Source organism: Cetorhinus maximus, chromosome X (assembly GCF_964194155.1).
Source record: "Cetorhinus maximus chromosome X, sCetMax3.hap1.1, whole genome shotgun sequence".
NCBI lineage: Eukaryota > Metazoa > Chordata > Chondrichthyes > Lamniformes > Cetorhinidae > Cetorhinus > Cetorhinus maximus.
This window is the reverse complement of record NC_135917.1, coordinates 5614393-5634387: the sequence shown is the minus strand read 5'-3', so window position 1 is coordinate 5634387 and position 19995 is coordinate 5614393. Positions and strand designations below refer to the sequence as shown.

The 19995-nt window shown below is 39.9% G+C and overlaps 1 protein-coding gene across 9 annotated transcripts in view; it reads left to right on the top strand.

Annotated features, from left to right (window-relative positions):
- Positions 1-1595: 1595 nt before the first annotated feature.
- kmt2d (lysine (K)-specific methyltransferase 2D) overlaps positions 1596-19995 on the top strand; it is a 235081-nt gene continuing 216681 nt past the window's right edge. For 7 of the 9 annotated variants that reach the window (XM_078534392.1, XM_078534393.1, XM_078534388.1 and 4 more), the window contains exon 1: positions 1596-1772. The gene's annotated coding sequence lies outside the window, so the exon portion shown is untranslated. Of the gene's footprint in view, positions 1773-2041; positions 2159-15975; positions 16065-19995 lie in introns of those variants that run through there. The other 2 variants (XM_078534384.1, XM_078534385.1) reach the window with 2 other exon arrangements.

Sequence of the window (19995 nt, the reverse complement as noted above, 5' to 3'; positions counted from 1 at the left end):
TTCCTCCAAACAGCTATGCAAGTGAATGCCTTGAAATGGTTAACTTAGCCCTCACCAAACGAGCAGTAGGAATCTGCTTGTAGCTAAACTCTTTGGATTCCCAGGTACGGGCGTTAGAGAAATGGAGCTAGGGTGGCTAACTCCAGGAGGAGAGTTTGAACTGTACTGGGCAATTGCCTGACTAATGACTTATGCAACGTACACACCTACTTTAATCATATCAGATGAACAGATACTATATTGCTGTAGTGTGGTTTGGAGACTCTTAAATGTGGTAATGGCTTTCAGCATCCACCTGCCCGCCCCAAAAAAGAGGTGCGATTCACTAAACTACACGCTAGAAAAATTACTGGGTTGGTTTGTGCTCAATTTCAGTTTGAATACTGTTGTCTCCAGCCTTGGAAACAGGAAAAATATAGCTAGGGCTCCTGTTTTGTGATCAGTATGTTGTGATGCTATTGGAAACGGTGTGGAGTTAGTTATGCTACACTTAGAATATCATGTCCCAGGTTCGGCACCCTACTTCAGGAAGGATGCAAAGTCATGGAAAGATTTACTAAAATCAGATCAGATGAGAGGCTATGCTTGAGAAAAGCTGGGCCTATTACCAGAACAGAGGTGAAAAGCACTGCTCGTGATCTTAAGGTAAATAGGAGAAAACTATTTTCCTTGGTTAATGCATCTATAATGGGAGGACAATTTTAAGGTTGTGAGGACAAAGGGAAAGCAAAAGAAATATTTTATAGTGCAGACCATTAGGACATGGCACACCTACCAAACATAGGGGTAGCAGTGGAATTGATAATAAGTTGTCAAAAGGGAAGTGGGCAAATATTTTAGGGGTATGGAAAGTTAGTACTAGCCTATTGCACCAAATGGCTTCCTTGCATCCTGTAAAATTATATCCAACAAGATTAGCTGCCTAGGCAAAGGACTATTGGTACTTGTGGAACTGTTTGAGTATCAGACACCAACTTCAGGGGAGAAATGGGGGGGGGGGGGGGGGAGGTGAATAAGAAGTTTCTTATGATTAAATGGATTGCTACTCTGCATTTATTCCTTTACTAATCACAAATCCAATACCTACCATTTCGCCCCATGCTGATAGATCTGATGAAATGTAGCTGCAAGCAAACATCAGATTACAGTCTGATAGCAAAACATGCAATCGTCCAGCACATTCCACAGGGGGGGGGGGGGGTGGGGGTGGGGGTGTCCATGTTTTGTAATATGTCTTTCACCATTTAAAATAAAAACAGCGATTTCTGCCTCCGCCTCTCCTTTAGCAAGTATTGTTAGAAGTAAACCCAAACTCTTGGTTTCCTATCTCTAAATCCATGTTCCGCTTTAAATGGGAGATTTTAAACTCTGCGGATGACTACACGTCGAAACGCTGCTGCGAATCGCTCAGCCTGCCCTCCGTCCAAAAATATCTCTCCGTCAAGCCAATATTTATTTACTCATTAAAAACTCCCCAAACTAATCTTGAAAAATAGAATATGAACAAAACTGCCAAAGGTGGTCAACATTTGCGTCTTCGGATCGAATCCCGGAAGAAGGCAGCAGTCGAGTGCGCGGGATTATTTTCCTTTCTCAGGGTTTCCAAGATGGCCGTTCGCTTCAAGTATTTCTGTTTCCCGATAGGGATTTTATAGATTTAAAAATTAAAATTACATTAGAAATTAAAACCCCACTCCTCAGAAAAAAAAAACAAGCGAATTCCCAATAAACTCACCGAATATTAAAGTGGAGCGAGCGAGGATGGAGTGAAAGTGAGTGAATTTTGAGCTAACTGGAGGCTTGTTTTTTTAAAAATATATATTTTTTTTAAAAAACGGTGCCAAGAAGGAAGTGAATCGAAAGGTGTGAGTTATTAGTATTATTAGGATGAAATAAAAGTACCGGGAAAAGGTGTGTGGTGGTGGGGAAAGGCTTTCGGTGCATTTAAGATGTGTGCAAATAAATCATTTTGTCTTCCTGCTCGGCTTTGCAACCGGTTGGGAGCCGGCCTGTTGTGAGGCGCTATCAAAGAATCCGTTAATTTAAAATTTATAAACACATCTCCAGGAGTTAGCTGTCGAAGCAGACATGTTTGAAAACATGCTGGACCATTTTTAGGGTGCAATTTGCCTCTCGGAAAAATTGGATCCCTTTAGAGGTGAGTGAGTGCGCGCTCAGGAGATTAAGAGTTCCTCATGTAAATCATGGGGGAGGGGTGCAATAAAGGGGAAAATTATTAGATTTGAATGCACCTTCTTCATTTTTAGATTAGAAAACGCTTATAGCTGCATCGTTTAAATCCTGGCTGGGAATCTTTTCCCATTTAATTTCCCTCCGCCCTTCTGTGGGTGGCTTCAATGGGACAGGGTTTAAATTAAAAATCCAGTTATCTAAATATCTAAAATGTGGGTGAACGTTTGGATTCATTCTCAGTAATTTGCGGGGATTATCACAGTCTCTCTGCTGTGTTTGAGACATTTTCAGCCACAGCTCAGAATCTTCCTGGACAAATCTACATTACAGTGTTTAATAGACTTAGAAGTTCTGGCATTTTAAAAAAAATCAGTAAACCATCCAGCATTAATTGTTTTTGTAAATTATCTGGATGACGAGACCAGGTTTTGGGAAGTGAATTAATAGCATTTGAATCGAATCGGACGACAAGCCTTAGCTCCTGATTTTTGTTTTATTATTTTAATTTTCTTTTTTAAAAAAAAACGTTTGTCAATTTTTGGCGCAGCGCGACCAGATTTTGGGAAGTGGAAAACTGTGACACTTAAATTCTGACGATATGTGCTTCGTCTTTAATTTAAATAATTCCCTGCCCGACAGTGGGGTTGTTCAGAACGTTTGATCTGGTTTGGGACGACTTTCCGTTAGCGGGGAAAGAAAAGTAACTGGTAGATCGGTTGAAAGGTTGTGACTTGTGAAAGTCCTGAAAGTTTGTAGTTGTGAGTATTTTGTTTGCAAGTCGGAAGTGGGGGTGGGGGTGTGTCTTCTTGGCCCTGGTTTTAGAGAGAGGCGCTACGTGGTTCACAACTGGAGACGAACAAAAGGTTCGCTTGAATACTGTAATTGAATCCATTCGGATAATCATGAAAAATGCCGTTTTAAACTGTTTATTTTAGACATTTCATTTCACACGGCATCAGAATCGCAATCAAATAGCCCAGAGAATCAAAACATTCATTTTTGACTAAACCTAGGAACTGTGTTTGAATAAAAAGGCTGAGTTTATTAAATCATTAACGGGCTCAATTTAATTAAAACATGTACAACCCCGTTCCCTGACCGACATAAATTGGGGGATTATATAGAAAATCACTTCATTTAACAGTCTTAAAACGAAGTGAATTCCCGTGAGATTTTTCTTACTTTTATTGTATGCTGGATTATAGACAGATTCCTAACCGCTTTTAAGAAATTAATGGAAGAGACCATTTTAAATTCAGAAATCCCTTAGGCTTAGGAGACTTGAGAGTCAATAACGTGAAAGCACTTGCGTTTATAAGAAATTCTTATTTTGTTGAAGGAAGGCAAGCATTTTGATGCTTTGAAATCTATGTACATTTGTTTAAAAAAATGGCACCATTCAGATAAAGTACTTTACTAATTGAAAATGCGTAGAAAAATAAGCTTGCAGAAAAAATGATCTACAAAAATATGATGCTAAGACCAATTGTTGTAGAATCAGTGTTATTGAAATGGGTTATCTATGAACTCGAACTCAATAGTTCAAAAACTGCGAATTGGTTTCTGAACCCCCCCCCCCCCCCATCTTGTAATAGAACACTGCCTGTCATGTACTGCCCTGTACTTGTAAATTGAATTTCTGTTATGTCACCAGTACTGTGCAAGTGCAGCTGGAGTGCCTGCTGCATAATGGTAAGAAAAATACAAAATGTATTTTCCATATTGCTTAATTGTGTGTAGATAATGAATGGTACTGCGTTAAAAGCTGTAGTTCAGCCTGGTGAAGAGAAATTGTGCTGCTGTCCACAAACAACTTTCAGCTGTACTTTTGGGCTTTATTAACTTTGAATTGTAGCCCAGTAATTTACTGCCAGATATAGTTTAGGTGCTTTAATATTGGTGCTTGTTAGTTACAGATCTCTGGAGAGTAAATGTCAGCATACTGGCTCCCTGTATTTGCATTCTTACAACAAGCTTTCTTCTCTCAAAGCCAAAATCATAGACTCACACTTTCATAGGTCTATGATTTTGTCTGGTTAAACGAGCTAGTGTATGGATGTCAGTCTCCTGCAATTCACACTAAACAAGTACCAATGTTAAAAGCTTCTCATTAATCTAGTGGGACAAATGTTCATGTCTTAGAGCCCTGAGAACTAGACTTTTTTACATCATAAACAGTTTGCAAATTGTAAGTATGTGCTTTCTCATCTCTTCTTTTAGATGTTGCTATAGGAGCATTTTGAGTCATGTGCCCCAAGAAGGTTCTCTTCTCTCCTCCAAATATATTAAATTATGCTGGGGTATGGGTCCATCAGTGACAACCGCCCCCTTGTTGTCTTGCCCAAATGTCTGCTCTTTATGTGTGTCTGGGCATTGCAGACTAGTTGATTATGGCTGAGCCCAATCCTGGCCTCCTCTCACATCCACACATATATCACTGGATAGCAATTGGGAGCAAATAATGATTTTCTTATCCGGGGCAAAACGCAATTAAAGCGCTTCTCGTGCTGTGATTGCTGAAAATGGATAAATCACATACGAGGAAACCAAAGAACCCTTTCTGGTCTAGATCACTCAGTACTGCAACACCTGTTGCATTTACACATTGAGTCTTCTGTCTTTCATTGCTTCTTTCAAATTTTATTGAAAGTTTTCTCTGCCCGCCTTTCTCTCCTCCCTTTTTCCCCCTTAAGTTATTGCTTTTTTGCCAAGATTTGCTGCCATGGGTGCTGATTATCCCCTGCTACCTCAGCCAAGGAATTTGTTATTCATGTAACCACCTGAACGTGTGTGTTGATGGGCTCTTCTACTACAGAGGCGTCATAATTGAATAAAGATTTCGTCCTCATCCAATGTTCACGCACATGGGTTTCCTGCAACAGTTACTGGATTGCTATCTAGAGCAAGAACACGGTGTGTTTTTTCTTTTCTTCAAGCTATATGTGCTGAGGCTAGTTGTAGCACCCAATTATCTGCTTAAGAGTTAATCAGAAACCAGGTTTTAAATCTGAAATATTCCTGGTTTATATAGCTTACCTAACTATAAACTCACTCATGGGAGTCTTTCATTGGTTAATTGCTAAATATACACATAGAATGCAATTTTAAAATGTTACAGAGGCATTATTATTGTCAAAGGCTTGCAATTTGGAACTTAATTTATGTTAAAGTGACTAGCCTGAGTCTATTGCCAGTGGTGATGGATAATAGAATGAAAATGATCTTGATAAGCTCCTTTTGGCTCAGTTCTACAGCTAGTGTATAACTGAGCTATGCAGGCCAGAGTGACTCCAGGTACTCAAATGTTTCCAATTCTTATCCCCATGTCGATATCCTTTCATGACCTTGCCCTCCTTTTATCTGTTACCTATCCAGCCCTACAGCCCTCTGAGAACCCTCCAACCCTGGTCTTCTGCAGTCCACCCACCCACGCACGCCACCATTGGTGGTTGTGCCTGTGACTGTTTAGGGTACAAACTATGGCAAATAGAGTGCAACATGAGCATGTGTAAGGTCACCCACTTTGGACTCAAAGATAAATCGGAGTATTTTCTAAATGGTGAGAAACTAGGAACTGTGGGGAAGCTCAGGGATTTAGGTGTCTATGTACACAAATCATTGTGCACATGGCTGAAACAATTCCCACATTTTCTGTCTTTATTGCAGGAACTCAGCTTTTAATCACTGGAGTTTAAGACAATCTAATTGTGATATTTAAAAATTATCAGATCAATATGGTAGACATGGAGAAGCTATTTCCACTTTGGTGGGGATGGGGTGGGGGCGAGGTATCCAGAACAAGGGGGTGCAATGTTAAAATTAGAGCTAGGCCATTTAGGAGTGAAATTAGGAAGCAATCTTTCACACAAAGTGTATTTGAAATCTGGCACTCGCTCCCCAAAAGGCTGTGGTTACTGGATCAGTTGAAATTAAGAATTATTTGTAGGGTAAGGGTGTCAAGGGATATGGAACAACTGGTGGAAGGGAAAAGAAATGGCTTTAAAAAAATCCCAGGTAAATTGTGTTTACTCAGTATTGTTTCTGGAGGTCCACCATGGTTTTCACAATAGCTGTAGTGCAATCTTCTCATACTCTTATCAACAATTTTTTTATTCTTACAGTTTTGTACAATGTGTCTGATATGCATCAAAAGGACCCTATTCTTGGAGGGCCTCTAAAAATATTTAGATACCTTCCCTCGGAGCCTGAGCCCTAAGTTAGTAGATCTGGTTTTGGAACACTCAGATTAAGAAATTAATTCCTTTTGGTTGTGCAGTTTTATTTTTAAAATGTAGCATTATGAATGTGGGTGCTAATGCACAGAAGAATGTATTATTATGGTTTATTGATGAGTAGCAATGGTTATTAAATAATGGCATGCCAAAAGACCATAAGTCGCAGGAGCAGAAGTAGGCCATTCAGCCCATTGAGTCTGCTCCGCCATTCAATGAGATCATGGCTGATCCACTTTCCTGCCTTTTCCCCATAACCCTTGATTCCCTTACTGATTAAAAATCTGTCTATCTCAGCCTTGAATATACTTAATAACCTAGCCTCTACAGCCCTCTGTGGTAAAGAATTCCACAGATTAACTACCCTCAGATGAAATTCCTCCTCAGTTCTGTCTTAAATGGGCAACCCTTTACTCTGAGATTATGCCCTCTGGTCCGAGACTATCCCACAAGGGAAAACAACCTCTCAACATCTACCCTGTCGAGCCCCTAAGAATCATATATATTTCAGTAAGGTTGCCTCTCATTCTTCTAAACTCCAATGAGTACAGGCCCAACCTACTCAACCTTTCCTCATAAGAAAATCCCTGCTACTCAGGATCAACCTAGTGAACCTTGTCTGGATTGCTTCCAATGCCAGTATATATTTCCTTAGATAAGGGGACCAAAACTGGTCACAGTATTCCATGTGTGGTCTAACTAGTACCTTGTATAATTTTAGCAAAACTTCCTATTTTTATACTTCATTCCCTTTGAAATAAAGGCCAACATTCTATTTGCCTTCCCTATTACCTGCTGAACTTGTATACTAGCTTTTTGTGATTCATGCACGAGGACCGCCAAATCCCTCTGTGCTGCAGCTTTCTGCAGTCTTTCTCCATTTAAATAATATTCAGCTCTTCTATTTTTCCTGCCAAAGTGCATAACCTCACATTTTCCCACATTATATTCCATCTGACAAGTTTTTGCTCACTCACTTAACCTGTCTATATCCCTCTGTAGACTCTTTGGGGATTCTCACCACTTGCCTTCCCACCTATTTTTGTGTCATCCACAAACCTGGGGATAGTACGTTCACTTCCCTCATTCAAGTCATTAATATATATTGTAAATAATTGTGGCCCTAGCACTGATCCCTGTGGCACTCCACTAGTTGCAGGCTGCCATCCTGAAAATGCCCCCCTTATCCCAAATCTCTGTCTTCTATTAGTTAGCCAGTACTCTAAACATGCTAATATACTACCCCCAACACCATGGGCTCTTATCATATTAAGTAGCCTTATGTGCAGTACCTTATCAAATGCCTTTTGGAAATCCAAATATATTACACCTACTGGTTCCCCTTTATCTATCCTGCTTGTTACCTCCTCAAAAAATTCTAATAAATTTGTCAGGCATGATTTCCCCTTCATGAAGCCATGCTGACTCTGCTTGATTATATTATGCATTTCTAAATGCTCTGTTATTACATCCTTTATAATAGACTCTAACATTTTCCCAATGACGGATGTTAAGCTAACTGGCCTATAGTTACCTGTTTTTTGTCTCCCTCCCTTTTTGAATAAGGGCGTGACATTGTCAGTTTTCCAATCTTCTGGGACTTTTCCAGAATCTTCTTGGAAGGTTACTACCAGTGCATCCACTATCTCTGTAGCTACTTCCGTTATTATCCTAGGCTGCGGCCCATCAGGTCCGGGGGACTTATTGACCTTTAGCCCCATTAGTTTCGCTAGTACTTTTTCTCTAGTGATAGCTATTGTATTTATTTCCTCCCCTGCTTTTGCCCCTTGATTATTTAGTATTTTTGGAATGCCATTAGTGTCTTCCACTTTGAAGACTGATGCAAAGCGTTTATTCAACTCCTCTGCCGTTTTCTGGTTCCCCATTATTATTTCCCTAGCCTCATTCTCTAAGGGGCCTATGTTCACTTTGGCCTCTCGCTTCCTTTTTATATGTTTAAGGAAGCTCTTACTGTCTGTTTTTATATTACTTGCTAGTTTACCCTTAAAGTTTATTCTCTCCCCCTTTATTTTTTTTGGTCATCTTTTGTTGGTTTTTAAAACTTTCCCAATCCTCTGGTTTACTACTAATCTGTGCCACATTGTATGTTTTTTCTTTCAATTTGATACTATCCTTAACTTCCTTGGTTAACCATGGTTGGTTTATCCCCTTCCTAGAATCCTTCTTCCTCACTGGGATATATCTTTGTTGTGAGTCATGAACTATTTTCTTTGTGTAAATTCCCTTGATTGAGATGCTCTTTCCACTTCTCTCTTCGCGCCCCCCACCCCCACCTGTCTATTCTGACAGCACTGATTCAGCTTTGAGAGAGTTCCGTGGGCATTTATATCCTTCCCAAATGACTCTTCTTTGTGTATGAGGTTTGTTGGCCATTGGATTGTAGGAGACATTGAAGCCAAGTTAAATTTCTGTCCTTAGCTCATATTCAAGCACATGCTTTCCTGCAGAGATTCCTACGGATCATTCAGGAGTTGGAACCATGGTTGAATTTTCTTCCTTCCTTATCCCAATGGCACTGAGTATAATTATAGTACAGCTGCTGTCTTCCTAGCTGAGATCAGGTAATAGCTTAGACTCTAATTGAACTTGGGACTTTCTTGGTCTTTATGGCACAGTCCAACAGCTGGCAGTGCATTTACAGAAATGTTTTTTGTGTGTGCTGTTAATATGTTGGTTTGGTGCCAGTTTCATGTGAGGCACAATTACAATAATGCCCTGCTTTATAGAAGTAAGTGGGAGTTGATTCACCTGTCAAAAATTCAAATCTTGATTTTCACGAGAAATAGTCAAATTAATTCAAGTTCAGTGTAACCCATCAGAAGAGGTGGCCATAGACTAAGGACCATTGGAAGGAATGTGTATGAACGGGCAGGTTGACTCCATTTCTTAGTACCCAAATTTCTTAGTGTTAGCTGTTTCTTCTAACTTACAGCTAGATTCACTTGCTTCACTGATTTTTGTTCTGACTTAGCATTGAACTTAAAGGCAAGGTTAATATAGTTTGGATATGTGGATATGAATAATTCCTGCATAAAGTATTAACCTCCCAACTTTCTAATCAAATATTAAGTAAATGTCTGTTATGTTTTAGGAGATGTTATTGAATGCCCCTTTGCAACTTTCTGCTCCCATCTACACTACTTACTCTGCCATCCAACTTACTATCAGCAACAAATTGATAAATATCGTGAAAAGCTGAAACCCTGGTATAGTTCCCTCGGAGACACCATAGTCACACCCTGTTAAGTGGAGTAAACGTCCATTATTCCATAGTGTCTTGTCTCTTACCTCTGAACCAATTCCCTACCCATGTCTGTAGCTTGCCTCTAATTCCATGCCCTATCATTTTTGCTAATAGTCCTTTGTATGGAACTTTATCAGATGGCTTCTGGAAGTCCTTATAAATAACATCCATTGACACTTCCTTATCTATCATGTTAGTAACCTGCTCAAAAAATTCAACTGTTAGTTTGACATAAATTACCCTTTACAAATCTATGCTGGCTCCCTCTGATCAGTTTACTTTTGTCCAAGTGCTCAGTCACTCTGTTCTTAATTACAGATTCTGGCAACCTATAAGCAATATCTGGCAACCTATAAGCAATATTGTGATCCCTGGTGTATGGGGAAGATTAAAAAGGTTGATACCTATATTGTGGGGAAATACAATAAAAGAACATCAGTAAACTGGGAAATATTCCTCAGGTTTTGATCTATAGGTGAGAGGAAGCATTTTATGATGAATGTACTGCATCTTTTTAGATTTTCCTAGTTAGTAAAGACAGTGCCTAATGTGGTTCTAAGCTATACTGACAAGATCTGAAGTCCAATTCCTGGTCAGTGCCTAGTTCTCAGCTGGGCAAGCAATTTGAGGTGTTACAATAGGCATGTGAACTACAAGGGAGGAATAATTAGCCATGGTTGATGCTCATCTGGAAAAGCATTGCGTTTGTAAAGTGAGTCTGGTAAGGACAAGATTGGGCTTGTTTGTGATGAACAGTTGAATAGCTTGCCAACAGTCATTGCAGTAAGTTCAACAACATAAACTTGCATTTATTTAGCGCCTTTAAAACATTCCAAGGTACTTTACAGAAGTGTAATCAGATGAAATTCTACACTGAGCCAAAGGAGATAATAGGAGGGGTGACTGAAAGTCTGGTTGGAGGCGAATTTTATGGAGGCTCTTAGAAGAGGAGAGGGAGATTAAGTTTAAAGGACGGAATTTGACTTTAGGGCATAGACAGCTGACTGCGCAGCTACCAATTATGGGGCAAAAGGAGTGGGAGATGTACAAGCAGCCAGAGTTGGAGGAACACAGTTTTCCAAGGGTTGTAGGGCAAGAAGAGGTTAGAGGATTAGGAATGGTGAGGCTATGAAACAATTTAAACACAAGGTTGAGCATTTTGAATTTGGGGTATTGGGGCTTAGAAGCCAACATCAGTCATCGAGTATAGGGCTGATGGGTGAGTGGGACTTTGCTGCCCATATCCTAACCCAAATAAAGTTTATGGAGGATGACAGGCTAGCAAGAAGTGACAAAGGGATGGATGAAGGTATTGACGAGAAGGGCAGAAATGGGGGAGGAGACTGTTGATATTACAGAGGTGGAAGTAATGAAGATGCTATTGGGTCAGAAACTCCGCCTGGGGTCATAAAGGTAAAGCCATGTTATACGTGGAGCCTCATCATCTCTTTGGATGATGTTGCCAAGGGGCAGCATATAGACAGTGGCAAAGATAGATCCTTGGAGGACTTCAGACGTAACTGTGGGAGTGGGATGAGAAGCAATTGCTGGAGATGTTTTGGCTATCATTGCATAGATAAGAGTGCAAATGGGAGCTTGGCGATGGAGCGGTAGTTTGCCAGGAGAGATGGGTGGAGAGCGCATTTTTGAAGGGGGATGATGGTGGCCTTGAAAGGAAGGGGAACAATATCTGAGGAGAGGGAAACATTTGAAACAGCTTCTATATGGATTAGGTTCAGGAGGGCTGTATCCTCCTTTGATTCTGAGGATCTACATTTAGGAGAAGATTTGAAGGTGGGGGCAAAGGAAAATGCTTTTTATCTTCACTTTCTCCTGTAAAAGTGAAGGAAGAAATTGTTCGTAGCAAGTGGGCGGATGTGTAGATATTTTACATGTTTGTTCGCGATACCTGTTTAAATTTAGAGCTGAAGTAGCGGCCTATTAACAAAGCCATTATAAGCATCAGGGAACACTGGTGGCCTTTTTATTTTTCTTCCTCCTGATTTGTGAAACTTCCATGTAGTGTAAATAATGTAGTTTCCTGAATTTAGTACAAAGCCATAATCTTATCTGGATATTCAGATTAACTGTCAGTCTTCCCAAAAATAATAAATGGATCTCGTGACATAGTGAGGTTCATCCAAACTAACAAGTTTGGCAGAGGATGGAGCTCAATGTTACTTAAATACCTAATCTTGTGTAGTGTCTCGATTTATAGTGAGCACTATATAAATAAAACAACCTGATCAGCCTAGAACTAGGGTGACTAACCAACATTTTGAGTGCATGCAGATCATGGTTTAATCCTTAACGAACTGGCAAGAAAGGTTGTATTATTTATGTCAGAGGCTGTATAGACCTGCCATAAGATAAATTATCTGATGGTAAATTTGTGCATCATCTCCCTAAATGGTGGTACGTGAGGTATATATTCAACCGTTAACCACTCAACCAGGCTGGAGCCCAGTTAAGAAGCAAATAGGTGAATTGCCACTGCTAGCCCACAAACACAAACCTTCAATGCTACAGGTTTCTTCAGGAGAAAAGCATGAGATGATGTTCACTGTGTGGGAGATGCTGTTTGTGTTTGTGAATGTTCCAGAGATTTGGCCTTTTTCTGCTCTCTAGAAGGTGTGATTTGCTGGGGTGAGGTTCCTTGAGATTCTGCTTTCCCTTTGAGGCTTCTACTACGACCCTGGTTAAAACTAGTTAACTGAGCACACACTGAGGTTTGAATGTGGAATCTTCCTGATCTGTATAGCTCAGTTACTCACCGGATAGTTAAACATGCTAAACTATTGAGAAAGTAGCTCTTCTCTTCAACCAGTTTACTAATCTTCAGCTAGAGGCACTGTATTAAGCATCACAGGAGAATAAACTGATTGGTTTAATGCTAATCTGCAGTGAGCCTGGTCTGGTGTGGACATCCTAATTTAGTGCTGATACACAGGTGTCAGCTGTGGCTCAGTTCATAGCACCCTCACCTTTGAGTCAGAAGGTTGTGGGTTCATGTCCCACTCCTGGAAAAAAAAAGCCAAGAACTGTGAATGTACTCGAAAGAGTTACATGAGATCTGTTGATAACTTGAAAGAGTTACACAGTGAGCTGTGTATGGCCTTCTAACCTCAAGAGACTATTTGGTGCAGTTTATTTGTATTGATTCTGTTTTCTACATGTGTTGTTGACATGTGTATTCCATGTGAATTGGTTACTGTATGTGTCTTTGCTTGCCCTGCTGGTCTGCACTTGACAGGCAGAGGTGTGGACATTTGAGTGGGAATAGGACATTGAAGATAAAGGTGAGTCTTTGGGAGATACTTAAGGTGGGGGGAAAGGTTGGGGTGTTGTGTCTGTAAAATTGACCTCATCTTGAGTGGAGAACAAGCAGTAATTTGGAGTGTGCAGGCAGAACAAAGATATGGAGGGCTTTTAAAAACTTGATTTGGTGGCACACAGCTAGTGGAGCTTTGCATGGATTAGTGTGATGAATGTGTAGGTCTTGGTTCAGGATAAGACGTTGGCTGTAGACTTCTGGATTTGGTGAAGTTTGTGAAGGTGGGGAGCCCACTGAGAAATTGATTCTCTAGGTGACAAAGATGTGAATTAGAGAGAGGGACTGGCATTGTGGTTGAAGAATACACTCCCTGTGATGGACCTGATTTGGAATTAAAAGCTCAGCTCCATGGTTGAACAAGATATTGACATTGCACACCACCTAGAATCATAAGTGTTGCAGCACCAAAACAGATCATTTGACCCATCAAGCCAGTTCTGGTGTTTTTCTAAATAACAACCACCTTGCCCAATTCCATTCTCCTGCTTGCCCCCATACCCTTTAATATTCCTCTTCTTTTCAAACATATATCTGAAAAAAAATGTATGGACATTTCTTCAGCAATATATCAAGGCAGAGAATGCCACACTCTCAACCACCCTCTGCCTAAACAAATATTTTCAAATGTCCCCTTTAATTCTTCTTGTTATCATAAAATTGTGCCTCCTTGTTACTTTTTTGCCACGTCATTACTTTTTTGCCTCATTACTTTTGCCCCTGGCCAATGAAAGCAGTCTAACCCTTTTTACCCTATCATAACTCTTCATAATGTTGACCACTTTGGTCAATCTGCTCCTGTAGGAAGCAGCCCTAACTTCTGAATTCTGTTTTTCATAATTGTAACCCATCATTCCTGTAAAACATCCTAATGAATCTATACTGCATCTTTTCCATTGCTTTTGTGTCTTTCCTATAAAGGAATACAACCTAATCAAGTCTTGTACAAGTTCAGCACATCTATCTCTTGTGCTAGATACAAAACAAATAATTCTGCTTGCCTTTTTAATGCCATTAGCTACTTATGCTACCATCTTTTTAATAATTTTTTTTTAAAAAAGAAATTTACTTGGGAAATGGGTGACCCTCACAAGGCTACATTTTTTGTCTATTCCTAGTTTTCCTGAGAAGGAGCTTTTTCCCCTAACCTCTGACACCTCAACTGAGTGGCCATTTTTCATATTTTAGCTGTGTTGAAAGGCTAATTGCACATGGAGGGTCATTTGGATTAGTATCCGATTAAAGGGAAAGAAGCAGAAGAGGGTTAAGATATGTGGACTAACTTCATAAACTAGGACAGGTGTGTCTGAGTAGTGCCCGATTGAACAAATGTTCCAGAATCCTGGCAATCTGACCCTTGAAACTCAAGCAACTCAATCCTATTGGCTCTTATTTCTTAAGTGCTGATTTTGTTCTGTTCAATTCGGTGGGCGTAGAGATTTTGAAAAGGCTATCCTGATCATTGTTGCTTCATTGGTGGAAAAGACCTAAATTGGAGCACCAAGCACCTTTCCTATCAGTAACTTGTATATTAATGGGAAAATGGATTTAAATTTTATTTGTGGCTGGCCTTGAACTTTCTTGGTACACTTGTGTGGCCCAAAAGTCTCACTTGCTGTATTTAAATACAAGCATATGTTGACAGAATGGTTTTGGATATTTTATCAATCTTAAAAATAGATTATTATCATGTTTGTTATGTTTCTATTAGGAAAGGCTGTATTGACTTGTATATCCTGCAGTTTCTGAAATTGCAATGAGTTCTGAAATTTCATCTTTCTGCTGTTCAGTGATCTGAAAGTTGATGGAATAAATGGTGGGGGCAATAAAAAGTTACAACAGAATGTTATACTGTATGTGATTGAAACCTTTGTGTTGTGTTGGAAAGAATGTAACTGCTTGGATGAGGGCTTCATATTGGGAGTTGTGGGACTGTGTCCCATAGTTTTGTGTCAGGATTGACTGCGATCTTGGCCAGTCACACAAGCCATTACTCCAATGATCAATGGAATGTGATCTCCAAAACATCAGTAAAAGTCCTGGGATCACATTTAATAAAAATAGAATTTACCTTGATCAGGCACCATAAACTAGTGGCCCTTCTAATTTTGGATGATCCTTGATCGTGAGTGTTGGCCTGTTGGGAGTATTGTATTTTGTATATTGGTATGGGAAAGTTGTTGTGAAAAGGTTTCCTCTTTTAAATTGCTAGAAGGTGGATTTAAAAACAACCAGAGGGTTTAGTATTTTCAGTGATGCAGAGAGCTATTTTGAATCGATGTAAGTAGTTTGGGAATGACCTAGGACTGTACATACACTTCTTTGGATACTAGTCCTATCAATGAACTATTGAAATTGGGATTTTGCAAACAACCTCAAGAATTGTCAATTTCAGTGCTCAAATATATTTTAATTAAGGTGGAGGAAAGAGAGCTTAGAGACTCTTCACCCATCAAATCTTTTGAAGCAGCGCTGTTGAAACTGATCTCAGGAACATGCTATCAACAGTGTGGATTCTTGAAAGATCAAAAGTTGAAAATTTGTACATTTATGGCTATCTCAAACAAATGCAAGGCAAATGGTGAACTGTATATTTAGTCTTCAGTGTATTAGCTGGACAACACCTCTGCATACTGGGCAACAAATGTACCCTGAAGACACATGCATTTGTTCAACTTGATGCTGTATTGCTTCAGACGGCTTCACAGCTTTTTGTTCCTCCCAGCAAGCTGCTTACCTACGGTGGAGTATAGCAGCCCTCTGGTATGTTCCTCAAATGTGCATCCTTTATGTGTGAGCCTAGATGATTGATATTGATCGGTTATTTGTGGAGGGAATTATAGTGAAGCCCAAACCTGCCCCCTCCTGGCTCTAATTGGATGGGGAACCTTGGCTGAAGCCTGAAGGACTGTTATTTTTCTAATTTGCTAACTTTCTCCTCTCCTCTCCTGAAGGCATTGGTTCCTAACTGAGGTGCGATTCCATGGATGTTGCGGTTCACAGAAAAATGGACAGAATAACAGAATCTGATCCCAACAAACTGGTAAAAATCCCAGAAAATGCTTCACTCCCTTATAATAAAAATGGGAATTTGATCTTGGCCAGTCACACAAGCCATTACTCCAATGGTCAATGGAATATGATCTCCAAAACATCAGTAAAAATCCTGGGATCACATTTAATAAAAATAAAATTTACCTTGATCAGGCACCATAAACTAGTGACCCTTCTAATTTTGGATGAGCCTTGATAGTAAGTGTTGGCCTGTTGGGAGTATGAGATGAGTCAGATCATGTCTTTGCTGATGTTCATGGATGCGCACTTCTAGCGGGGCCACTGATGGCAATTAGGAATGGAAACCTTGCCCCATGTTCCTCTTTCTAAGCCAGAAATAGTCACTGAAGTCCGAAATCAACTAGTTTAGCTTAGACTGAGATTGAATCTGGGACCTTCCTGGTGTCTGTTGTTTGATACTTGAACTAAAATCGATGAGCCACCAGGGATACCCAGGAGTGTATTTTGATAACTTTTTGTTTCGGGAGGTGAATCATGTTCTTAAACACTTTCTACTTTTGATGCCTAGTGTTAGCATTAGGCAATCTGGGTTCATGTATTGCATGGATAAATGCTGAATAAAACTTCCTTTGACTCAAGCTTGGAAAGAGCCCCTCTACAATATCAGTGTGAAATCTCTATTCCCCTTTGTAGCAACTCCAAGTAACATTATCTGTTTGTACTGAATTTTGTGTTACGCAACCTATACGAACTAGGAATTGGGCTAAAATGGTCCAAAATGATTTTAAAAACGACCGTTAAAGTCAGCAGACAACAGACTTGGGATAGATCCATACTCACATCCCTGAGATGAAAAAACACAATGCAAACAACTCTGCCACACTTGATTTAAATGGCAAAAGCTTGCTGAGAAGATGGAACTATGTTTCAGAAAATGTTTCTATTCAACCATGTACCTTTTTTTCTTTTCTAGACTTGCAAAAGTTTTTTTTAAACTTCAGGTCTTGTACCCCTCTGCTTATTTTAGAAAACATATTGTACAAGCAGTGCATTGGGTGGGGGAATGATTTATCAGTCAGCCAAAGCTATCTTAAATATTGCAAGGATCTGTTGCATGACCTTTTGAATAATAATAATAATAGACTGTTTCTGTAATGTCAACTTTTTTGCCTCAAAATGTTTGAATTATTTAGTAATTTGATTTAAACAGCCTCAATGAAACAGCACAGGAGGTGTTTTTAATTGAAAACCACACAATCAACAAATAATTTAAATTGGGAGCATAGAGATAGGATTAGGCCATTCAGATCCACAAGTCTGTTCCCCCATTCAATTGGATCATCGCTGATCTGTATCCATAGCTACTTCCAATTTAGAAGTCAAAACTGGTGTTCAGAAGAATTGCAAAATTTCACAACAAATCAGTTGCTACATTTAAAAATGAATGAGCTGTATTGGACTTGGGACAAATATTACAAACAAGTTGGCATAACCCTTAGTACCCTTGCATAACAAAAACCTTATCTATCAGATTTGAAATTTTTAATTGACCCAGCCTCAACTACTTTTGGTGGGGGCGGGGTGGGGGAAGAGAGAGAGGGAGGAGAGTTCCAGATTCTACCTATTCTATGAATAAGTGTTTCCTGACATCATCCTTGAATGACCTAGCTCCAATTTTTAAGATTGCCTCTTGTTCTGGACTCCTATGCCAGAGAAAATAGTTTCTATCAACACTATCAAATCGTTTAAACACGTCAGTTAAATCACTCCATAATCTTCTATACGTGAAGTATAGAAGCCTAGTCTCTGCAACCTCTCCTCATAACTTAACCCTTTTAGCCTTTATTCAGATTCATTCAGGTGAACTTTTGATGCATGGCTTCAAGGTCAGCATATCCTTTCTAAGGTGTGGTACCTAGAACTGGACACATTGTTCCAGCTGCAGTCTTATTGCAGCTCTATAACCACTGTAGCATTACTTGTAGTCCTTAAGATAAAGACTAACATTCCAATAGCCTTTCTAATTTTTATTGTACCTGTCTGCTATTTTTTAGCAATTTCTGTACATGAACCCAAAATCTGTTTGTTCCACCACAGTTCCCAGCTTCTCACCATTTAGAAACTGTTTTGAGCTATTGTTCTTGAGTCCAAATTGGATGACTTCACACTTGCCCATACTAAACTTAATTTGCCACAGCTTGTCCATTCATTTAATCTGTCAATATCCCTTTTCAACTTTCTGCTCCCATCTACACTAGTTACTATACCACCTAATTTAGAACCATCAGCAAACTTGTATATACAGCTTCTATTACTTCATTTAAGTCATTGATAAATATAATGAAAAGCTGAGGCCCCAGCACAGATCCCTGGCGACACCACAAGTCGCTCCTTAGCAATTGGAACAAATACCCATTATCCCTAATCCGTCTCCTTCCTCCTAACCAATTCCTGGCCCATGCTAATAGGTTGTCTCCAATTTCAATCTCTTTTTGTTAACTGTCCATTGTATGGAATCTTATTGAATGCTTTCCGGAAGTCCATATAAATAGCATTCGTAGACAATCTGTTATCTGCCACATTAGTGACATCCTCAAGAAATTCAACTAGATTAATTAGACATGATTTACCATTTACAAATCAATGCTGGCTCGCTCTGATCAGTTCATATTTGTCCAAGCATTCAGCCACTCTGCCCCTAATGACAGATTCCTGTAACTTTCCCACAACAGACATTAGACTAATAGATCTATCATCTTCTGGTTTATCTCACATTTCTTAAATAATGGAGTGAGGTGCTTTGTTTGGAAGTGTTGGGCATCTGTCCATTGCTTGAAGCGAATGGATCTTTCAAGCTCTAGATATGTGGAAACATTCAGTTGGTAAAACTGAAATTATCCTATTTGACTCTCGCCAGCACCAGTGTGCATCTGGTACTGCCTACTATGAGCCCCCTTGGCTATTTTTGCAAGCCGAACCTATGGATGTGCACCACTATTGTCTTTTGGCTCTCGGCTGAGATTTCTACTGAAAATCTAGCCAGTCAGCAAGGTGATTCTTCCATCTCCAGGATATTGTCTAATTGCTTCCCTGCATCAGCTGCTCTGCGCTGGAATCATCATGTACACCTTCTGCACCCTGGAACATTGATTTCTCTATTGCTCTCTTAATTGGTGCCCCCGGTTCCGCCTTGCACAAACTTCAGCAAAACCAGAACTCTTCAGCCTGTGCCATCTTCCAAAAATCCCTACTGTCAATCATCTCTGTCTTTGTGCACTTCCACTGGTCCCATTGTTCCCCAGCAAAACTACTTCAAGATCTTTGCCTCCATTTTAAAATCTTTCCACAGTCTCATCCCACTTCTCTAGCCATGTAATCCTGCCCGCACACTGTTCCTCTGACTTTGGTTTATAGCTTGTTTACTGCCCTCTCTGGTCCATCATCAGAACCTACTCCTTCAGCTGATGTGCTTCTGCTCATTGGAACTTTCTCCCAAAGCAATTTTGCCTTGATCACTAATTTTTCCGCCACTGATGGCCGTGCCTTCAGCTGCAGAGGCCCTAAGCTCTAGAATTCCTTCCCTAAAGCTCCACGCCTCTTCCTCTCTTTCCTTATTCAAGATGTTCCTTAAAACCTGGCTCTTTGACCAAGCTTTTGGTCATCTGCCCTAATATTTCCTTCTGTAGTTCGGTGTTACATTTTATATGATGATGCTTCTGTGAAGCCCTGTAGAACGTCTCACTACGTTAAAGGCACTATACAAATGCAAGTTGTTGTTGCATCTTGGAATGCATCACTTTGATTATGCCTGCATGATGTGTGTCTGTCTGTCTAGTCTCTCTGGTCAGAATATTCAGACGCTCGTTTACTGTATAAGTTGTAGGACTTGAACACACAATCTAGGCTGACATTTGAATGTAATACTTGAAAACATTCAATGTGTTGTCATTTTGAATGAA